Here is a 24,719-nt window from a genome sequence, read left to right on the forward strand (position 1 = left end):
AATGGAAAGGTGAGAGGTCCTGATAGAGGAGGTCATCCGCATCATTTTCAGACGTTATGCTCAGAGAGTAGGGCACCTAGACTTTAGGAGAGATAGAGGAGAGATGGAGAGAACTTTCTGCTTCTGCCTTATGCTATTTATATCCAAATGGCCCCAGAGTATAGATGTCCAATGGTGAAATAAAGGATAAATTAATAGAGGGATGAAGAAAGGAAGTAAAAGAGAGTGTGCGATCATAACTATTAGTCTTAGATCACAATATATTATACATTTTAATACTATAAATATCAATATATAGTGTTTCATTTCTTTACATGTTTTATTCTAGAGTCAGTAAAATAAACTTTAATACATATGTACATATCTATAATATTACACACAGTAATTAAAGAGTTGAGAAAAGCAAGAGAGAAACACACGCACGCACACACGCACATATTGTGTTTTCATATTGTGAATTTCCATAGACATAAGGATTTTTATACTTTAACTGTATGTTCAATCCCCTTGCACTAACCCTTTCAAAACTTTCTGCATTTTTAAATTTTCAAAAAACATCACTTAGTATGATTTATAAGCTGTTTACCTCATGGGGTCTAAAACATTTTTTAACAAAGATAGGGGTTTTGGATATTGCCATCCTTGTAGGGACATTTTTTCCCCATAATGTCGGGTTTACCAGGCCACCCACGCACGCACGCACACACACACACAGAACTGCAACTGAGGGACTAACGCTGATCAAATGATCACTTTTATCACATCAGCCTCCCAGAGTCCCAAACTTAATATGGCAGCCACCAACATTCCAGATATGACTTTTAATTTGAGATCTGAGATCAAAAAGCAGTTTTGAAACATTATTACCTCATTTTTTATAACACTGCTGAGGATATTTCTATATCTATATAACAGATATCCTCAGGCGAACACAAGAGCATGAAGGTATATAAGTGGCTGTATTTTTTATTGCTTAAGAGTCTCAGTTTTAAAGCTATTGAGGCATCACTGAAGGGATATTATATGTCAAAATAATGACATACATTTGACACATTCAAAAGCAGTTTCTCTTCCTGAACGTGTCTGTGCACCGCATTAGGTCAATGTATGTCCCCTGAGCCTTGTATGTCATTTTACAGTAAATGTGCTGAAAGCTAGGCACTGAACCACAGTTCCTGTACAATGTGCTGAGCAGCGGGGGATTGTGGGAAATGAAGAATGGTGTCCAAACATATCCACTGGTAGGCTGAGTGGAAGCTCAGCTTGAGCGGGTTAATGAAGGCTTAATGAGGAAGCAGAGATCGCTGTGTGCGGGCCAGGCCGCACATAACTCAACTCTCACTGAAGCACCACTGCCAGAGCGAGGGAGAGCAACAGAGAGAGAAATAAAAAAATCATTTTTTTTATGATTTAATTTTATAATCATTTATAATCATTAGTCATTTATGTAGTTGCCATTTGATTTATCATTTAATCATCATTTTATTATTATTATTCATTTGTCATTTTATGTTTTTTATATTACTTATTAGTTTACTTATTTCCTTGCTCTTGCTATTGCTGTTTAACTTATTATTATACAGTTTCAAGGGATTTAGTTTTCATAAGTAGAAGATAAGAGAATGTCTCCATGTCAAGGTTTTAAACGTCACAGGACGATGTTGTGAAGCAGTAATCTTCCATTATTTTTGCTGTGGTATAATAACACTTATTGGATTTGTACTGGTCAAATTAAGTCTGAGCATTGAAACATATGCAACTAAGTTAATTCAATAAATTCTGCTCATTTTATTATCATCACTTCATCTCCTGCTTCTGCTCTTCCCTGCTTTCTCATTCAAACTCTCAGGCTGATAGAAGACTGTTCATATAGTTTTGGATACCAGACAAAATGGGATATCTTCCGACAGGGATTTCGGTGTGCAGGGTTGGATCTGACGTGGAGATCCATCCAATCTAACAACTTAACAATCTCCAACTCCTGTCATGGCAAAGCTGAATTTTCAAAAGCCATTACTTCAATGTCTCATGATCCTCCAAAAATCATTCAAATATGCTGATTTCTTATTATCATCAATGTTTAACCGCGTAGATTTTTTTGTGAAAAAACATTGAATGTATAGAAAGCCCTGGGTTCATGAGAGAGAAACTCGACAAAACGGCAACCATAAATAATCTACAGTTAAGTTAATAAACTATACCAGCTAAAATATTGTTATCATTATTAACAAATGTAATTATTTATTGACAACTGTGACAAAAATCATGTATCTAACGGCTGGCATCACCGTTTTATAAAAGTAGCCATTCCAAATTGCTCTCAGGAGAGTATGAATTTATCCATCACATGAATTTCAAATCAGCAACACAACTGCATTTCTAGGTGAAAAACACCTGGCCAAGTAGCAACAGCTTCAATCCATTCACTTTGCTGTGATACAGTTGCTGGTAATTTGACTGTGGCTGCAGGCAGAAGCAGAGTCTCGGGGAGCCCAGCAGGAGCCACGACATTCAGCTGGCCCTCTTACCAACGATCTGTCACCGCCAGGCACCCAGGCTTGTAATTACATGGGGACTTTGCCAGCAAAACTTTGACGCACTAGCTGTGGCACGCACACTCTTCTTGCTGGGATTTTCTTATTGTTTCTGTCAGGCGTAATGAAAAGGACGAGTGGGCCGCTGCAACTCTCGACCCTCTGTATATCGGCATAAAGGTAGGAGGAGATATGAATAAGATACAGAAGTGATGTGTGTTTTAGAATAATTGTAATTACTGGAACACTGCAGTACCTTTTTCAATAAATGATGAATATTATCTAGCGAAGAGGTGGCTGTGTAGCTCCCTGTAGTGTGTGAGTGGGTTATAAGCGATTTGTCATCATTATGGCAGTGTTGTGCTGCTGAAACTCTATGTTCACAGTATTGAGGAACATTACTATTAAAGGTAAAGTGTTACAATATTGCATTATATTTCAGTAAATTATTTATTTTTACTAAATGCATCAGGTTGCTGTGGACAAGTTTGTCAGCACTTAATTTAAGTCATAAAGGCTATACCATAAAAAGGTGGTTTTTTTTTTAGAAAGGCTGTATTAAATTGATCAAAAGTGACAGAAAATAATTTTACATTGTTACAAAAACATCTATTTCAAATAAATACTGTTCTTTTGAACTTTCTATTTATTAAAAAAATGGTTTACTGTTTTGCAACATCAACAATATTATGCAGAACAACTGTTTCCAACGTTGATAATTGTAAGAAATGTTCATAGAGCAGCAAATCGAATGTTAGAATGATTTCTAAAGGATCATGTGACACTGAAGACTGGAGTAATGATGCTGGTAATTCAGCTTTGCCATCAGAAATAAATAAAACTTTTAAATATATTTCAAAAATAAAACAGCTATTTTAAATATTGTAACAATATTACTGTTTTTAGCGTATTTTGATCAATTGCAGCCTTGGTTAGGATAAGCGTCTTCTTTCAGAAACATGAAAAAAAAATCTAACTGACCCCAAACATTTGTAACATACTCCATGAATAACAATCTAATATTTAATTTTTGACCAAAACATGTGTACAGAACAGCTCTATATGTAAAATTGGTGGATTCCACTGCAAGCAATAACACTCACATACATTATTTCTCCTACAATACTATACAATAAAAATCAATATAATATTAATGTGCTTTACATTAGTACATACAATTATTGTGTACATTTAACAAATAACATGCTATTTGTTACTTGATAACAGTAATCTGACTAACCCCAACACTGTACGCACAGTCATGGCACTGAAAATGAGGGAAAAGGACAGGCATCAGCGATATGCTTTGTTCAGTAAGCGAAAGCTGCCTCATAACGGCATGATGGGAAATGATGAAGAGAGTCCTGTCTGTCAGCAAAAAGAGAAGGAGAGAGAGGAAAGACAGTGTGTGTGGAGCCAGAGTGCCCAGCGAGAGGCAGGTGGAGACTTTCCAGGCCTTATTAGCAGCGTAATTACACACACCTGAGCCAGCCTTGCATGACAGGACAGTAATTAAAGAGTTGAGAAAAGCATGAGAGAAACACACGCACACGCGCACGCGCGCACGCACGCACGCACGCACGCACGCACGCACACACACACACACACACACACACACACACACACAGATCTGCCAATGGTTAAAGAGGGGAATAGGAGAATAAACAGACGAGATTAAACGATGCATGAACACACACAAATGAACACACATACACCAGGTGGTTTGTAAAACGTCGGAGAAACGGGGCGGAAGATGTCGGTCTGTGGCGGTCACGAATTAAAAGGCATGTATAATTAGACTGGCGAAGGCAATGCTGATATATAGAGTTAATATATCTCTCCTGGGGGTACAGCCGATTAGCAAAGGCTAATGCTAATCTCTGAGTAAATAATTTAACCTAAAATATTTTGACAACCCTCTGCACGCCAATACCTCTCCTGACTGATGCGAACAGAGATACGGTCATGAGATCAGCAATGTTAAACAGTTTATACTAAAAATATTAGCACAAACTAGGCAAAATATGTTTTTAGATTGCACCCAAGGCAGTCTATGTTACCTATGTTACCTATGTTACCGTTAACATCTCAGTGGCAGTTTCTGGCATAGAACCCTCAGATATATGCATATATTGAAGTAATTTTTGTTCATGACAATAATTTTTTTTTTTTCAACTTTAAACTAAATCCCTTCTTACTGATCACTAATCAAAGGAATATAACATAAAAAAGCTGATAGCACTACACTACAGGAATGCACAACCCTTCACTACCGTCTTTTTGTTTATTAAAATATGTTCAAAATTATTTTTAAATATTTATTAAATTACATTTTAATATCATATTTTTATACTTTAATAAATAAATAAATAAATATATATTAATACAGTATATATATACACTATATATATCAACTGCATTATATATATATATATATATATATATATATATATATATATATATATATATATATATATATATATATATATATATATATAATGATCAATGCAAAACAATGCAGTTGTGTCAACAAGAGTGGAAAAAAAGAAAAAAGTAGAAAAAAAGAAAGATCTACTTCATATTGGATAATGAATAATCCTGATTAATAAATTGAATAATCTTTAATAATTTGTAATAAAATGTGATGAGAATTAGCCTACTTTTCACATTAAAAAATATTGTTGGTTGCCATCATCTTTACAAAAATGTATAGATTTTTAAATGAAGCAAAACGCTAACAAATAAGTTACTAAATAAGTAACTCTCAACAATTGCATTCTAGAAAGGGGGCGGGGAGCAAAAGCTCATTTCCATTTAAAAATACGCACACGAAAACTTGCTCCCACCCAAATAGGGGCATTTAGAGAATTATAAATGATTAATAAATTATCTGTGGGGTATCTGTGGGAAAACATATATTTATAATACATCTTGTGAAAAGGGGCATAATATTTGATTTGATTTACTTTATTAATCCCCAGGGGGAAATGTATATGCCACAACAGCACAAAAATACAATAAGTAAATAAACAACAACAACAACAAACAACTTGTTCTCAAATATCTTTTTTTTTAATATGTCCCCTTTAAAGATATAATTCAAAAGTTGTAATAAGTCAGTCAATACCAAAACAGTAACAACATCATGTACTTCAATGCCAAACAGTAGACATTGTTTCAAGTAATGCTAACTGCAGAGCCAAATGGATGGAGCTCGACCCAGTCCAGCTCCACCTCTGTGGATCTTAGGGGTGGAGCTTAACATAATTAGGTTTAGAGATAGGGATAGGGTTAGGGTTAGGTCTGGCTGAATCTTTTAGCTCAACCGATTAGGTCCACCCGTTGGCACTGCAGTGACCAATGGTTAGAACCCTGTTCTGAAAAATTCCCAGCAGTCATTTCTCAATATGTTCTAGTACTCATCCATATCCACTTTGCATAATGTAAAAATGGCAAACTCTCAGTCCTTCTGGTGCAAATGCATTCACCTACATTCATCAAAACAAAGACGGGCAGAGACCACTTAAGAGGGTCGGACAGTGGTCAGCCAGACATTGTTTTGATCTTGTGAGCCGCAAAGCGAGAGATCGCGGCTTTGGGAGTTTTTGGAATCACAGCTAAAACTGAATTATCATTTCAGAGATGGGCTTCTGAAAGATTTGTCTTTTGAAAAGAACAGCCAGATCTATACATCAAAGGGCCTCACAACATCGCTTAAGAAACCAGAGGTCATCAGGTGGACTGTGGGGAAAGTGCTGGGTGAAAAACTTAGATTTCTTCTCATAACTAGGAATGGTCGAGTGTTCTAAACGGATCTTTGAATAAAGATATACATCACCTAAATGGAGCTGAATTAAGAAAATATTAGCAAATGTCCAACTGTTAGCATATATTCATTTTTACATATCATGCCTGACACTGTGAGCCAACCATAACCCAAAAGAAGTAATAAGCCATTTACTAAAGGGTGTTCTTAGCACTTTTATAAACCACTTTGAACATAATAATATATTAAGGACACACATTTTCATTAAAATTCTATTTTATTAACCAAAATCTTATTTTGACATGACTGGAATGCCATGGTGACCCATTTAAGATCAGTTATTTAATAGACATTTTAACAGGCTAAAAAGAGTTTTGTCTTATTAAAAACCACTTTCCATAACAATTTATGCATAAAACATGTAATGTTCCTAAATTGTGCCCATAAGATGAAAAACTGATAATGAATTAAGCACCATACTGCGTAAATCAAGCCTGGGGTTTAAGTCAAGCCAAGATATTCTACACAGATGTATAATAGAACATTAAAATAGAAGCTATAAAACTAAACACAGAGGATGTTAGGGGATTATAGTGAGATAGAATTAAAGCTGTATGTCAGCAAAAATACAATGCTCTTGAAGTCTCTCCTTACAAGAACCCTACAGTACTTCGATGGTGAAACAACAAGACATGCTTTTTTCAGCATTCATTCCCTCTAGAGCATAAAGAAGGCCATGTTTGAAAAGCTTGCATTTATGTACACTAGACTACAGGATATCGTTAAATGTCACAGCACGGGCGTTACTTTCGTGACCACTCTGGGGCTCTTGATCTGATAGATAATACTCCAGTAAGTAAATGTCAACTAGCACATACTGTCCTCCCAATGGATAAAAAATGGAGTCCAAATGCTAACAGCTTATTTGACAATAACGCCATAGTCACTTTTTTGAAAAGTAGACTTGACCTGAGGAACATGCAATTTCTTGAGGGACATATTGCCCACTTTTTGACTTTCTAATGGATTGGATACAGTTGTGTTGTGAAAATGAGGGGAAACAGAATCTTTATAATTTTGTGCATCAGTTTATCATCGACTCTTTCTGCAAGTTACACTGTTACAGTAGGCACCAACAAGTATGAGTGAGTTACTGAACCAAAACAATTCATCCAGAAATAAAACAAGTGACAGTTTTTTTTTTTTTTTTACAGAATCATTAAATCCTTCACTCAACCCATTTGTTCGAAAACCGTAATTCATTCAGGAACAAAAGAAATGACTGTCTATGAATTGAATCATTACAGCTTTGTCTAATTGAAACATTTAAGACTAAAAATCTAACAAACAAACATATTCAGTGTGTGTGTATATACTGTATATATATATATATATATATTTATGTACATATAAGATTGTACATGTGATCATATATTTTGTATGAAAGATACACAGATGGATAGAGTATATACAGTGACAGCTCGCTTTCTCTACAAGATAATAATGCTAATAGCCCTCTGAAGTAGGGTCAGATGAAAAAGATGGCAAATGATCAGCTAAAATGACAGCTGAATGCACAATAGCATTTGCCAGCATGCTGACAGCCACACACCCGTCTATTTTCCAACAGAGACAGACAGACAGAGAGTGAGTCTCGGACTTTGCAACTAATGAAGGATGCTCCAAAAATGACAAGTGGAGAGGCCACTGGCTCCATCGTTTTCTCAAGACTAGCTAGTGGCGTCCAGCAGAGCCCCCATAACCCTGCATTTTAATCAAACCTCTCCTCATGAATGATAGCATACTGCCTGCACTCAGCATAAATCACCACTTGTCCATGTCCCCTCATAGATAGAAAATATTTCAAAGCTGCTTTCCAAGGCCTATAATTGTCTCCTGCAACAAGAATATAAACACATTTTGGTCGCCAGGTTCGCATTAGCATTCATAACGCACATGTAAGCAATGTGTATTGCCATTATTATGTAATCAAAAAGAAAATGATTCTTACTGGTTCTCATTGATAGTTGAATGAAGTTACTTTAATGCATTAATGCCAAAAAAGATTATTGCTAATTTTGTTCAAATGTTGTTTTGAATTACCAAATGCATTAATGTACATGATCAATTCTTTCACTGTGCTTGAAAAAAATACATACAAATTATGTAACATTTGAATGTAAATTGTATTTGATAGAAATAAAGTTAATAGTTTTTAATGGCCCAGTCCAGATAACATTTTTATAATTGAAGTACTCAGAAGGGGATTTCCTAAGAATTAACTGTGCTTACTGTATTTGCACATACTGTATGTGTGGTTTTGCACCGGGTTTGCTGAAAAAAAGGAAGACGTGTGTGTGTGTGTGTGTGTGTGTGTGTGTGTGTGTGTGTGTGTGTGTACATAATACAGACAATTTAAGATGACAATTTATCCAAAACGACTTGCACTACATTTAAGGTAAACCAACCCATGACCTTGGTGTTACTAGCACCATACTGCTTGAGCTATCAATCAATTAATACAAATTTGGAAACACAGTAAATATGCCCTCCACAATCTATGCTGAACGAAATTTGGTTTTAGGTTAATAACTAAAACACAGGTGGGTGAAACTGGCCAAAGATGTCAGCCAGTTGTTCCAAAAAGACATTCCCTTCATGCAAAGCAACATTCAGCGACACTTTATGGATAGATTCAGCTGGTTTCAGATTAAACGACAGTGATGTCTGTGTTCTAAACATAGTTTGCCGGCTGGAATAACTGCAGGGAGTAAGGTAGCATTTGTACCTTTGCATCACATCTCTCTACCTCTTTTCTTTTCTCAGTTATGTGGAGTCGTGCTGGGTTTCCTCTGCAGGAGGTGCGTCCTCTTACAGGGAAGGAGAGGAGCAAGGTATACTGGAGATGCAAACGTGACACAGACAGACATGTGTCTTCTTCTCTGGAGTGCCACTGGCACTTCTCTTATCTATCTTTGTTTATCCTGTCTTTAGTCATTCAGAGTTAGTTCTTCTGACACCAAGGGTAGGAGCTCGCAAACAACACGAGTATGTGAGAATGTCTTGTCCTGACAAGAAGTGTCAAAATCAGCGAGTATGTTTCCTTAAACAGCTTGTGAGAAGCAGCGATGTCAGCCTGAGAAAATGACTAGTACTGTCTTCTCTGTCAAAGCTTGCTTTTTCATTCCCTCATAACTCAATGTAGCAGGTAAATCCACCATCTTGTGACCTTGAGAAGGCAGTATGTCAAATTAGGGATCCAACATGGTGGGACAAGCACAGGAAAACCAGAGAAAGTGGCTGACAAAGCCTGCACGTAAATACACACTTAGCTGAGGGCCAGTGCCAAATACAATAACCTACTTTAGAGAAAATGGCAGGAATCCCCATTAAAAAAGTGTCCCCCTATTATGATGATTTTTTTTCTGATACTGTTATAAAATAATAGACATTTGAAAGATTTGTTTTCTGCAATAGATTTAGGTAAATATCCTTTTAGTTTTCTGATATATATAATACATATTATATATCTATTATATATTATATCACTCGAATACACGAGTGAGTGTCTGAGTGAACTGTCTGAATAAATGCAACTAAATTGTGAAAAAAATTTTTTTTTTTTTTTGCTAACCCGTTTGACTGATGAGATCATACAAGTGATTCTGGCATCGCTAATGCTGATTCTAAAGAGCTGATAGAAAACACACATGACACTGCTGAAATATTATCAAGGAAACCGATTCTTAGGCTGTTATATGGTAATCTCCACCATCAGACAAGGATTTATCATAATATTTTATTGGGGCACAGATGTATTTCCTAGGGTTTGTGCCCCAGTAAAAAGAGTCTAGCGGCGCCCCTGACTACGAGACTGCGACTGTGAAAAGACTGAACACAAAACAAGTTTTAGTTCACCAAGCAGTGAGATCAGCAATACATTTACCCACATGGATTCCTCTGTGAATAGATAGAACCGGAGAACCGGACACCCTGGAACCCAGAGGAATATATAATATACCTCTCTAGCCTCTCCAGGCTTTCTGATACAGGCTATAATCCACTATATTTTTAGCACCGGGTATCATTTCAAACACGTAAGGGGGATTTTTGCCCTCTGCACTAAGAAAAAAAATTCAGATGTCAAATCTGGGTGTCTTCCTGCAACACTATCAACACCTACCTACCTATCTATCACTCACAGTGGAAATGTATGCAGAGAAAAAGCCATTAAGTGCGTTGGTTACCCCTGTAATTGATTAAATTCTTTAAAATCGTATTTAAAATTGCATCTTTTTTTTTTTTTTTCATTGCTGACATTTCAGTTTTAACATCTCAAAGACAAGCTCTTCTTCAAACCCAATCTCTGGATTATTTATTCATTAAAATTTAAAGGTAATGAAAATATCTGAGCAAGCATAAAACTGCCTTGATATTGCATCTCAATGCCAAAACAGTGTGGAACATCTGCAAGGCCATACAAATCACATCTGCACACAATATCAAATTATTTATGAACAGTACAAGGCAAAGGTTTGTCTCATCAATATTAATTACATAAGTGACTGGACAGTCTATGAAGATTACCTATCAACAACAGCCAGAGCTAATTAATTTTCATGGGCTCAATAGTGAAATCACAATGCACCCATCTTCTGCTCCATCCCCCCCACCTCACTCTTTAAAACTCATTCCAGCTTCACTGCGTGGAACATCCTTGAGGGCAAAATCACACTCTCCACACATGAATTGACCACACTGCAGTCACAGCAATAAATGTCAAGTGGATATTTGTGAGGGAGAGTAGAAGGAGGCTCTGTTGTCCTCTCATCTTTGCACAATCATTTATATGACGAAGCTGTGCGCTTCCTCTTGGAGGACTGTTATTTTCCCTCTCTAATCTGAATAGATGAGCAGCCTCAACACATTCTGATAGGAAAGAGGCTAAATAAATTCAGAGTAAAAAAAAAATGGATAGGGAACATTTCTTAATTTAGTTTATCTTAAAGAAAGTCTGTCACTGGAAGATGAAGAGGAAGATTCTTCCTCTCTTCTACTAAAACAAGAAAAATTAGGGCTTGATAAGTTTAAAAAAAAAAACGTATTATTATTTTAAAAAGATGTCTCAGAGAATTATTATATCTACAGGAGTCCTCAAAGTTTCTCATAGAAGGTTTGGAATGACATGAGGGAGAGAAAATGCTGATAGAAGAAGAAGTCTGAGAATAACATGGCTGTTTTCTGCTTTCACTTTGACATATGCAGCCTCAAACCACCAATAATATTTGAGGTTTTGGAAACTTAGTGGGTGTTTATTTCCGCATTCAGTTGAGTCATTAGAAGTTTCCACAAGCCGTTTTGGAGCATCTGAGATATGCAATTTGATCCATAAAGAGTTTTATGGAAAATGTGTTAAAATCTTGCCAAAAATCTGGTGAACGCGATCAAAAGCTCCAGTGGATTTATAGCTAGTGATCTGTTCAAGGCCAGACCGAAGATCAGAGAACAGTTTTAGGCAGCTGGATGTTTCTGGAGACGGGTCATTCCGCTATAAGCATCAAGGCTTTGCATCAAATCCTGTTTCAACTCAAACAAACTTGTTAATCACTGACCTTGAAATAAATGTGTGTATAACTTTGAAAATATTATCTGATGAATAGAGCAATAAGCTTCTTTTATCCAACATTACGCTAATCATCACCTCCTCCCCTCATGTACCACCAACTTTATCACACTTCACCTAACCAACCTGTATTAACAAACTCATTAAAACGGGACCCATTTTTCATGTGTCCTTGGCTAAATCTATTATGCCACTTTTATTGTGGCCCGCTTTATAAGGGCGTACAACTTAAGACTCAAACAATACCGACTCTGAAATAATCATGTGTTCGCAGTGCCTCTACTGACGCCACTGAACTCTTACAAGTGAAATATAATTGGGAGGCAGAGCCCTAAAATTTTAGTGCTTCATTAAAATTGTGTTTGCTTTTAGTGCTGCTGGTAAAAAAAATAATAATTAAAAAACAGCCTTCCACTCCCTCCAAGTGAGGAACGGGTCATGGTCCAACCTTGTGAGTCCTGTGAGACACACTCCGCCATAAATATGAAGTTCAAGGTGCCCTCTAGGGAAGCATTTGTTACAAAAATGCTAAAATGGGTCTGCTAAAAATCTTGGCTGAATTTGGTTTAAAAAAATAGTATTGGAAATACTTCCAATCAGTGCCATGCCATTGTGGTGGGTGCATCTCTGCTGAGGTTCAAGTTCAAAGCAGGACAAACCACGAAGATGATTTGTACCCAAATACAGAAGCAAAACAAGATCCCTTTATAACTTTGAAGTAAAATCAAGACCACATCCGTCCCCATGACATGACTTTCATATAAAAAAATCAAGTTACAGTATACAGCAATATCTTAATATATCAATTATTTTGGACGCTAACCACTGCCATATGGATAAGATAGACACTATTGCCTCATGCCAGACTTATACGATCATCTTGCACCATACTGACACAGTTTAAAAACAAAATATGTAAAACATTTGTATTCTATTAAAATGAGATAATATGTCACACTACCGGTCAAAAGTTTAGAGACACCTACTCATTCTTCATTATCACTGTTTTCCACATTGTAGAATACTATACATGCTATTTATTAGTAAAAGTCATTAAAACTATGAAACAACAAAAGGGAGGTGAGAATCATGTAGTACCCAGGTTAAACAAATCTAAACTTTATATATTCTGATTTAGTCACCCTTTAATTATTCAGAAAAAAAAAATGTCATGAGTTATAGAAAAAGAAAAGATGGTTGAAACATGTAAATAAGAAACTAGTAATGTTCTTATATCTATTTTATTTTTTATTTCTAATAAATAAATCATTTTCTTTTTGTTCTGTCACTGTTTTTGTTGTTTGTAATGGTACTCCGAAAATAAATATGTTTAGGCTTAGGAACCGCAAAAACTTCTGATACTCTAGGGGGTATTCTCTCTACCCCAGCACATTAAATCAAACAATGTGTATCTTTATTAACGTGAGCCGCTCTCACTGTTTCATGCTCTGATCTGTAGTGGACTGGCTGCTGCTGCCCTCCAGACTGGGACTAAACAAAACCCTGTCCACTTAAAACATAAAAAGCATTGCTCGTAGCATCTCTTAAACCATTCACACCCGAGATAGACCTTTATCTCTCCCTTCCCCTCTCCCTCTTTTCTCTTCCCTCACCTTTCTCTCCGCGCTGCGAGGCCTCCTGCTGGGCCTCTTTTTCTTTTCGTCTGCCTCTTGGAAATCAATAATAACAAACACAACCATCTAATAACCATCTAAAGAAACAATGAATTCAGAAAGCGGATCCAATTACAATTCTAAGTGGTGGGCAGCACTGCTTTCATAGCTCGGCTGAACAAACTAGCACGCCGGCAGTCAAACAGAGGGCTTGAGGACATGGAATGCTCTGTTTGATTGGTCAGTTCGGGTATGTCTGGGTTGGAGAGCTTCTCTCTGATGTTTTGTTCCTCTTCTGCTTATTCAGATGAGCCTGAGAAAATAGGTTGAATTTGTGGGCTGTTAAACTAACCAAGCACTGGATTACATGTGAACCTACATACCAGAAGAAATGTGTTTACATATATGTCAGGGTTGTGCTTCATTCAGAATTGAATTGAGAATGTTTTTTAGGAGGAGGCAGCAAACAGAATATAGAATTGCAACTCAAAATTTGGATAAATGCGACTGCTAAATGAATGAATGTGAAATGTAATGAATTAGATAGATAGAAAAAAAGGCAGACAGACAGCCAGCCAGACAGACAGACAGATAGAGTGAAAGATAGATGATAGGAAGGTAGGTAAATGGTAAAAAGATCGAAAGAACAATAGATAGAACAATACATAGAACTATAGATAGAACGACAGACAGACAGACAGATAGATAGATAGATAGATAGATAGATAGATAGACAGATAGATAGATAGATAGATAGATAAAACGATAGACAGAAATACTGATAAACAGACAGACATACGATGATAGACAGAATGACAGATATAACAATAGACCATATGGTATGCCTGTCCAATGGCAATGCAGCATTGTGCAGGTTAACTCAACAGCCTCCACTGCAGAGAGATCCCATCTCAAAATGACCCTCGAGTGCTGTTGCACTGGCGATTTGAGAAAATAGCCTTTAAATGATCATTTTATGAACAGTAAAGTAAGAGGACCCACTCTAAATACTGTGATCAGTTAGTAGCTTTTCAAACACTTCTTCCCAGAGACCATTTCGTATTCATAATGTTTTATCTGCATTTGAGGATGGTGCACAAAATCCATTTTTGGAAACGACTCAGAAATTCAAAAGAGACCCATAAAGTAAATGGAACCGATGTAGATACATAATGCAGTTAATGGAAGACTGAATCTAATTTCTGATTAATATCCCTTTGAGCTCTTTAATGACAGCTCGTTTGAATAAGGGACCTTTTAACCTTCAGTAATATGGATTTCACTGCTTAACTCGTCGCCAGCTATAGAATAGTTGAGAGAAGACACATTCAGCTCATTTACTGGTCTGAGCACAGTAATGTCATAAACACAGCACAGGATCATGTGACTCAAACACAGGTGCAGCTCCTTAAAAGAACAGCATCTGAGACCTCAAAGGTCTCGAGACACCATCGGCTGATCTCGATATTTAATTTCGAGCACTACCTCAGACGGCTCGACATGTCAAGCCATTTCCTGTCAGATGGTGACAGAAACAGGCTGTAGTTTTCACAGTGCTTTCAGCGGGTTTGATGGGCAGTTTATGCACGCGGGGGAGGAGTAATCCTGGGAGTATCTGAAATGGTGTTATGCCGTGGTGGTTTGTGTGCGATTTATGAAGCATCCAGTCTAAGAGCATTTCACTAACACACCCTGAGTTCGCTGTGACTACCCCATGAACTCCCTAATCAATAGCGAATCTGTCTCAGTCCGGGTCTCGCTGAGAAAATCGATTTCCCTAGACGTCTCCGGCAGAGTTTTCCATTGGCTGGCCGGTGGAACCATCTTTGTAACCAACTGCTAAGAAAAACACATTTTTTCAAGCTATGAATGCCAGTTTTGCCAGACACCACAAGTGTGATTCCACACATTGAGATCCTTAATGAATAACACGTACTCTGGGAAGGTGACACTTTGTGACAGCAATACTGAGACAAGCTAAAAGGTAGTAATGCTCATACATATTTATAAAGCAAAAATAGCAATGTGCCAAAATATAAAAAAGGTGGAAACTAGACAGAGAGACATATCAACATATAAATGATTGGCGATTGCTTTAAAGCCAGATACACAAATGTAAATCTATAGGGATAGTTAAAAAAATATGTTGTTCTGTGAAATACAAAATAAAACATTTTGTCAATACAGTGAAAGTCAGTGAGGTGTAATGTTTTGAATCCCAACGTTCTTTTAAGGTTATGGAGTAAATGATGAGAGCATTATATATTTTTTTGTGTGAAAATTATAATTTTCTCACACAAAATTATAGTTTTGTGAGAGAATTATAATTTTTTCCTTTTAAAGAATTTTGTACTTTAAGGGCGTGTTCACAATTTTTGTCCGGACCAAAAAAGAAAAGGATACATTTAGTCCTGGTTCGCTTAGAGTTCACATGTCATTTTTAACAGTGAACCTTAAGATACAAACAACAACAACAACAACAAAAAACACACTTACTGAACATCCAAAACAATGCTGTGTGCTGGGCTGAAAGCGCTTGTTGTATGTTTGTATATATGATGGTATTTATACCAGCTGAGAACTCATAAAGAGGTTATAAAATGTGTAAAAGACTCAAACCAGTGAGGAATTCCTTCATTGCACACATAAGATCTGCTGCAAGGAGATGGCTCTTCCGATGCCTGTACCGAAATTTAACGAGAATGGCGAGAAAAAACAGGTAAGCTTGAGCTAACATGTCCTTCTTAGGATCAATTTTGACATAACATTTGGTTTTTGGTTTGTTTAAATGTCTTTGGTCTATGTTGCATTCATATTTCAGTCGAACCGCACCAGTTTGTTTGGAAGTGGACTGAGAGCCGACCTTTTCAGGGGTCTCGGTCACCTTGTTTGGTGCGCACCAAGGTTCAGATGGTAGCGTTCACACTTATTCAAAAGAACAGCATTAACAGAGCAATTGTACCAGAGTTCATTTTAATCAAACCAAACCTGCCAAGTTTGAAATCCACTATTTTTAAGGTACTATCATATCTTGCATACCCAGATGCTGTAAATCTAATCTCACATACTAAATAGGACAGACAGTCTCCAAATAAGGATGCATACAATCTTTCAACCATGCTCAAAAAAAGTAAATAAAAAAGTCACTGCTCATAAAGCACTGTTGGACTGGAACAAGCTCGGGAACCCACAGGGATTACATAACTAGAATTCCTCCTCCTAGTTGGTTTAGACACTTTACAGCTGGAATAACAAACTGAAAAATAAATGAAAGTGCTTTAACAAAAATACAAGCTTCACATTTCAGCTTTTGAACCATCTGTCTGTCTTGCCTGTTAGGCTTTTATTGTAAGAGCAAAAATGTAAACAGATTTTCTGTTCTTTTTCTTTTACAAACTGAGGGATGATTTAAAATATTTTTCTGGTAATCAAACACACGCCACAGAGACTGAGTATAGAATTTAACCTGAACTGTAAGAATAGTGTTTTTAGTTATGACACACACTACTGTTCAAAAGCTTGGGGTCAGTAAGATTTTTTTTTTGCCTGTTGTTGTTGAAGAGATTTAGAGGACACATTAAACTTTTAACAAAAGTGACAGTAAGGACATTTATAATGTTACAAAAGATTTCTATTTTAAGTGTTCTTGTGAACTCCTATTCATCAAATAATAGAAAAAAATAACTGTGCAGCACAACTGTGATAAGAAATCTTGAGCTTCAAATTAGAATTGGAAAGAATTCTGAATGATCATGTGACACTAAATACTGGAATAATCACAGGAATATTTTAAAACATATTAAAATAGAAAACCGTTATTTTAAAATGTTTATAATTCACAATATGTTACTGTACTGTACTGTGTTTTTGATCAAATAATGCAGCCTTGATGAGCATAAGAGACAACTTTTACAGACACTGAACTTTTTAACAGTTGTACTGTATTTAATTTGTACTTTGGTCTAAATTTAATGTTAAGGAGTAAAAAAGACAATTTCCTGAAATTACCCAATTTCGGTAGTACTTGAGTAAAGTAAAACTTTCCTAAAATAATATAAGTTTACTAATGAAGTACTTTACAACCCTGACTTACGTGTATGATGTTTCACAGGCAGAGAGCGTTTCTGATTGGCTGAGCCAGTCAGTTAGTGAGGACATTTTATGCTAATAAAAAAAGAATGCTAATGCTTAAAACAAACAACAAAAATAAGTCCACTCCTCGTCCCTCCTGACTCCTTTTTCGAAACCTCTGATAAACAGGAACATCAGCTATATCCCTTAGTATCATACCATGTACCCAAGACACTAATTAATGTTCTTGATAAATACATAGTGTTAAGCCACATCGGGGGAATAATTAGGCTAGTGGTAGAAGGAGCCAGTGGGTGCTGGGGCCCTCATCATGGGGGACGGGGAGAGAGAGAGACAGAAGAGCACATATTCCGTCATGATCCTCTCTCCGGCTCCACTGAGAGTATACCGCACTAACTTAATACCCCCAGATCTATAAGTAGAACCCCTGTTGATGCATCAGTGGTAAAATAATTAAATGTAATTCATCTTTACCTGGCAAACAGCCACTTTAAACAGAAAGTGTGGCAGAATGCCAGTAAGGCAGGGGGAGGCCGGGGAGAAACAGTGGGCCTGTGTGTGCGGGGACGAGTCGACTCCACAGCCCTTAACTAAATCCAGGTGGACACCCTCAAACCGTCTTCAGTGCCAACTGCCGACAAAGTGGGTCACGGTGTCCAAAGGGGATGAAGAAAGGAAAAAAACGGTATCAAATTTCAGGCAGGGCTTTCATGCATGGCCTGTATTAGGACAAGCACATCCATAATGAATGTCAATTCACATGTACGCACACATACTGAGACAGATAGAACAGTAACTCGCCACAGCGGGGAATAATGGAATATTATAAAAGAGCTCAGTGGTGAACGCTGCTGAAATTGACTCAGCTGCATTGACCTTATGACATAGCAAGTGGCATGCAGTCTGACAGTGTCCCTCACATGGTACAATTATCTTATTCACTTAAATTGTGCATAAGATGTTGTTTACAAGATGTCGTCGAGGGGGCAGCTGAAAAACTCAAACGATATATATGTGTGTATGTACTGAGACTTATGGGTGTTCCTTCAATATTGGCCACTTTTATGTGCTACTTTTATATGGGTTGAGGAAAACAATATTTTAAGTGACAGTTAATGGTCTAATATTACATCTGCTAAATGCCTTTTATGTATATATTTTGTTTTAACCTTATTGAGACAGACCAGACTTTTAATCATGTTCTATGCAAATCCATTATAAAAATATAAAATATAAATAATTACATATATTGTATATAATTTAATTAATAATTTTACGCCTAATAAAGTTTTTTTAAGTCAGAATGCATGTTTACCAAGGAGACAACAGTGTCAGTGAAGATCATGCTAGAGATTAAATATGAGGGAAGAGGTGACGTGTGAAGAAAACAAAGAGAAAATATCACTTGTCATTTCTAATCAATTGTAAAATTATACTAAAAGTGTGCAAATATATTTGTATTTCGTATACACAAAATACTAGCTGTGAAATTAGTCTAAGCAAGCAAAGAATTCTGCCATTTTTTAAAATGTCCAAAATGCAATTTCCATCACAGAATTCTTGGAAAACTGAATACATTATTTAATATGTGGAAATGACACAGTGTTGTTTTCAGAAGAAAAAAGTTGCTCTGTATATACACTATTTAACATTGTTTGTAAATGTAATACATTTGTGAGAGTGTAAAAAGACAATTTTTTTTAAAAGTCCGCAGGGCAAAAATTGCCCATCGCTAAAGAAACACCATCATATCAAAAGATTTAGTTGTGGTTTGCCCCTGATAACAGCTGCTTTCAGGAGCACAGCATTTCTACAATGATGCTGAAAAAATGAGCAATCCTGGATTTCTACTCTGACACATCAGCAACGCGCCAAGGAGGCATAAAACATAACATCCAGACAAGTGAACTGTATAAACGCATGTGCAGTCATACAAATATAAACATAAATTTGAGTGGGAAACATTCTGGCTTATTTAATAGCTATTCCTCACACAGCCACATTTTACATCTTGGTGAGATGCAGATGACAGCTGCTTTCCTATCCTCGTCTTCTACAGAGGAAAACATTCATATAGATGGAAGAACAAGGTTATTAGTCCACAGCAACTGTGTAAGTAAGTGGATGTGGCCATGGAGGCCAGATATAGATGGCTGCAATCATGTTGTATTTACCCTTAGGATACTTTGCATAAAGATTCCCATTCTTCATTCAAACATTTGACACCTGATCCACATCATACGTCTGGGAAACAATCTGAAAAACGGCATTCAGTGCTCTGACCTAGCAGCGAGGCAGGTAGGAGTCATCCATTTTTGAGAGGAACCTTGAACCTTCTGGTTTTCAGGTTTGGTAATCAGATATAATGCCAAGGGCACAGGGCACAGGCATGTAAGCCATCATAGTGGATTGTGATGGAGAACAACTGACGAGTTTGATTCATAAACCCGTGACCTGGAAAACGTATCCGATTCCACCGACTCTGATGGTTTGTGAAGCATAAGCAGCGTCCCTAAATTCAAAATACAGACTAAGATAAATACAAAAACAAACACTTTTTTTAATGCATTGAACAGTTTCATGTCATCAAAGATGATCACGTGTAAGTAAAAAAGTCGATGAGAGATTTCATACTGGAATTAAAGGGGTGATGAACTGAGAAATCAAATTTTCCTTGAGCTTTTGACATATGAGAGGTCATCATATTCTAAGAATATCCTGTACGTTTCAGAACTGAAAACGTCCTTGTTAGTCCTATAAAACCTTTTATTGACACCAGGCTCAGCAAACGACTCGTTTTTCAAAGTGGGGAACTATGACGACAAAGAGGATAAAACACCACCCCAGCAGAAGAAGATCAACGCCTACTTCAACATGGCCGGTTTAGCCGAACCCACCGATTCGCACATTACACGCATAGCTAAATAACATAGGCCTACCTCGAGATCCACTCACAGTAGTGGGCGTTTACTTCCAAGTCTTCAATACGACACGCCCATAAAAACCGAGCGTTTTTGAGCTAGGCTCAAAACTAGGGCAGAAAATAGCCTATTACTTATTCATTTTGATGTTTTTGAATGCGAAAACCAAGCGAACGTCATAAGTTGACCTCAGACAACTATATAAAAAAAATTAAAAAGCCAGTTCATGACCCCTTTAAAACCCTTTCAATTCATGAGATGGAATTTCTTCTCCACCCTGGTCCACAAAAGTTTATTTAAAATGGTGAAATATATGAAAATAAATAAATAACTTCAAAGTTCTGGTAGGAGGATGGAAGCAAGTTTTTGTAATGTTTGTATTGCAACTTCTCTAAAAGTGATATGTCCCTAAGGCAAAAAAAGGGCCAAACCAAGTACATGAGTTTTGGACACAGACAAAAAACATTAGGTCCAATTATGTTGTTTTCCTTCCTCAAGAAAAAACAATCGTAACTCAATCCAGGCCAGTGTTTGTCGGGGCACTCCAACCACAACGTAATTCTTTCCTCCCATCCAAAACGCATGTGTGCAGGTGAAGGGAACATCCTTGCGGTTGATCTCCATTAGGTTATCTCTGTAGCCTCTGTGCTGTTTTCTTTGGGTTTGCTATATCTTTTCCTCTCATCTCCAATGTTGCAACACTGATCCTTTGTTAATTCCTTGATTGGCTAACAATGCTATTCCAGTGAGACAAGAGAGATAAAAAAAATCTTTCAAAAAACTGAAGCTGGTAAAGTAAACAATGGATAACCATCGGGCATAACACGACAACTAAGGGCATACTAATTTTAATTTTCTGGCAATACGCGCACAGCAGATTTTTTCACCAGGCTATTTTTACTTCAGACACACACACACAAACAAAAACACAAACACACACACAAACACACACACACACACACACACACACACACACACACACACACACACACACACACACACACACACACACACACACACACACACACACACACACACACACACACACACACACACACACACACACACACACACACACAAACACACACACACACACACACACACACACACAAATAAATTAACTTCAAAATCATTGTAAACACAGCGACTCTGCTCAATTGTGGTGCTGATCAGTCAATACATGCTGTTTGCCCTCGGGTTGCCATACCAGTCTGCATGGTGCCCATCCGTTGGCATCTGCAGCACATGACACAGACAGATGGCAGGATCTGGCACTGTAAGAGACTTCCAGATCAGGGGAGACGGGCAGGTCAGCAGACAGCTTTACCCACTGCAGCCCGTGTCACGCAGGCAGGAAATTACATAGTAACCTTCTTTATAATCCAGATGCCCAGAGGGGAAAAAGTAAGTGTAGAATCATAGACTGCAGTCTAGAGGAACAACTCTTTATTTTCTTTGACAGATATGAAGAGGAAATGACTGCACAATGATGATGGGATGGAAACACTTCTGAACTCATGTGGCAATAATTTGATTATTGTTAAAGAAACAGCCCCCAAAAAAAGAAACTAAAGATAACTTTGTTTCAAACCTGTATGACTTCCGATGAACTGAAAAACTGTCTGTCAAGCTCCAAAGGCAAAACAAAGTGTCAAAAACTGATTCAAGCTACCTGTGTGTTATATTTAATGTCGTCTGAAGCAATCTGATAGATTTGTGTGAGGAACATAGCAAAACTTAAGGTATTCATGAGAGAAGTAGTTCTATTGTTCTTTTGAGTCAGATCTTTTGGTTAATTACAGGGCAGACAAATCTGGAATTCAACTCTAAATAAAATAGTAAAAAAACAATTAAATTCAGGATTTACTTCTATTATTTTATGTTACATTACAGGCTGTTGAATGCTTGATTCTGGTTGGTTGACAAACGTTCTAAAGTGTGTTTTTCTGGAAACACATCTAAAGTAGTTCTAGGCAGGTCTTGACTGTATTACAGTTCCATATTCCTTCGCCCAATTATTGTAGCTATTTCAAAACCCACAAAGACACTGACCATGCAAATAAATAAACAAAAATATATATATTTCCATGATTTTCCCATTAAATCACATTTAATTATCTATGGAAAGCAACCTTTCTTTCTCCCGCTTTCTCTACCCTACAAACACACACATACTGTACAGTACAAACACATACAGTACAAACACACACACACACACACACACACACACACACACACACACACACACACACACACACACACACACACACACACACACACACACACACACACACACACACACACACACACACACACACAAACAAACAAACAAACACGAAAACATACATGATGTGCACAGAAACTTGTTTTCAGCACTACTACGTGACTTCATCATTAAAAAGCTTCACAACTGAAAAGCTACATGACATTTCTCAGTAACAAGGTGGTAACATCGCTATTCTTGAAGCAGTTCAACTTACAGCTTTACTATTAATAAATAAAGACACTGCTGCCGAACACTGGTAAGAGCCGGACAGTTAATTCACAACCTTAATCAGTCAATCTCTCTCTCTAATAACTACAATAATCTGCATATAAATGACGCAAGTCTCTGTTACAAGCTCTAAAATTATGTTTTGGAATTAACAACAGAAGCTTGGATGAAAAGTGCAAGAAATCTTGTGAATAGCCCTTATATACTTATTGTCACTTATTCCATACTTTAATGTCCTTTTCATTAAACATTTTCCTTTTATTTTGGAGGAATTATCATTCTACGGAAACAAATCACTTTATTGAGAATATGAGACAGGTTGTCATATTTAATAAGGGAAAGTGTCTCAATTCAAAATCTTAACTCAAACTTAGCAAGCTCGTTACATGGATTTACAACAAAATCAAGACGAGTCTCTTTAAAAAACGACAACTATGCCAGCTTTTCCTGCTTGAAAGCAAGAAAATGCTGTCCAAAAAGCAAGCATCTCACATTTGAAGTATCAAAATCTGGCAATCTCTAATCGGAGAGAATCGACTAAATCTGCCAGCTTTTAGAGGGGGGAAAAGCATTTCCAAAGTGTTGAGCTGTCGAATTTCAAACATCATCGTTAAAACAAGGATAAAGACTGTTAAAAAAATCAGCGGCCTGCCAAGCTGTCAGAAGACGTTTACAGACATCCTACGGGTATATGTTCTGTGTGTGCAAGACTTCAGATACCAAGTCAAAATGCTGATGGAAACCTCTCCACCCAAAGCAGTGGGACGGCCTCCAGAACAAGGATTAAGGGTTCAACTTCCATCTGGGAGGGACAGCAGACAGAGCACTTAGCACACAATTATAATCCGTTAAAAGGTAATAAAAGAGTGACCGCACAGCCATTTGCACTCGTTCTTTTTTGCCCTCAGAAAGGATCGGTCTTGCATGCACAGCATGATGGAATGTAGCAATGACCGCACTGTCCTCACTTGGATTGTCATCCTTGAGTAGGCTACAACAATAATTGCTGCTTCTACAGAATGCTGTGACTCTGTGACTCAATGCTGTCCAGTAGGGATGGTTCACAACAATTTACTAGTCGATTAGTAAGGTTGACTAGTTTATCAACAGGTCAACCATTCCCTAATGGTCCTTAAAAAATGCTGGACATAATAATGTTGATCATTACATAACTAAATATTGTGTGTCATTAAAACTCAAATTTCTGCGTTAATTGGTTTGTAAATTAAGTTGAAGTAACTAATGAAATTAGTAACTAATGAATAATTAGTAACTAATGAAATTATTGATAACTTTGGAAATTGGGACTGGATAAGGAGATCAAGTGTTGAAATTGAGTGTTATTTTCTGTGTTTTTTTTAGTAATGGGAAAAACCTGGTAGTGTTTAATATTGTTATGTTTTTACAATGTAATTTGTTTGTGGTTACCATTGTGCTGAAGAGTAATGACATGAAGGTAAACACTACATTGACTCTATTAGCAATGACTGCAGTAATGCCAGTGTCAAGTAAAATCTTACTTGTTCATTAAATATACATGTGCTATGATAGCTGTGGTTCCAGGGCTACAACTCAAGTAGTTGGAGTGACTTAATGTTTTAAGTAATCAACTTAAATTTAAAAAACTTAATTCCTGTAACTAAATATAGTTTGTTAGTTGAAAATAATTGCATTCA

The 24,719-nt window shown here is 36.9% G+C and overlaps 1 protein-coding gene across 2 annotated transcripts in view; it reads right to left on the bottom strand.

The window, feature by feature from the left end:
* Nucleotides 1-24,719, bottom strand: part of macrod2 (mono-ADP ribosylhydrolase 2) — a 631,164-nt gene that overhangs the window by 63,979 nt on the left and 542,466 nt on the right. The window lies entirely within an intron of this gene.

This window comes from Siphateles boraxobius, unplaced genomic scaffold, assembly GCF_051911475.1.
Source record: "Siphateles boraxobius isolate OS27281-9 unplaced genomic scaffold, OSU_SipBor_1 20, whole genome shotgun sequence".
NCBI lineage: Eukaryota > Metazoa > Chordata > Actinopteri > Cypriniformes > Leuciscidae > Siphateles > Siphateles boraxobius.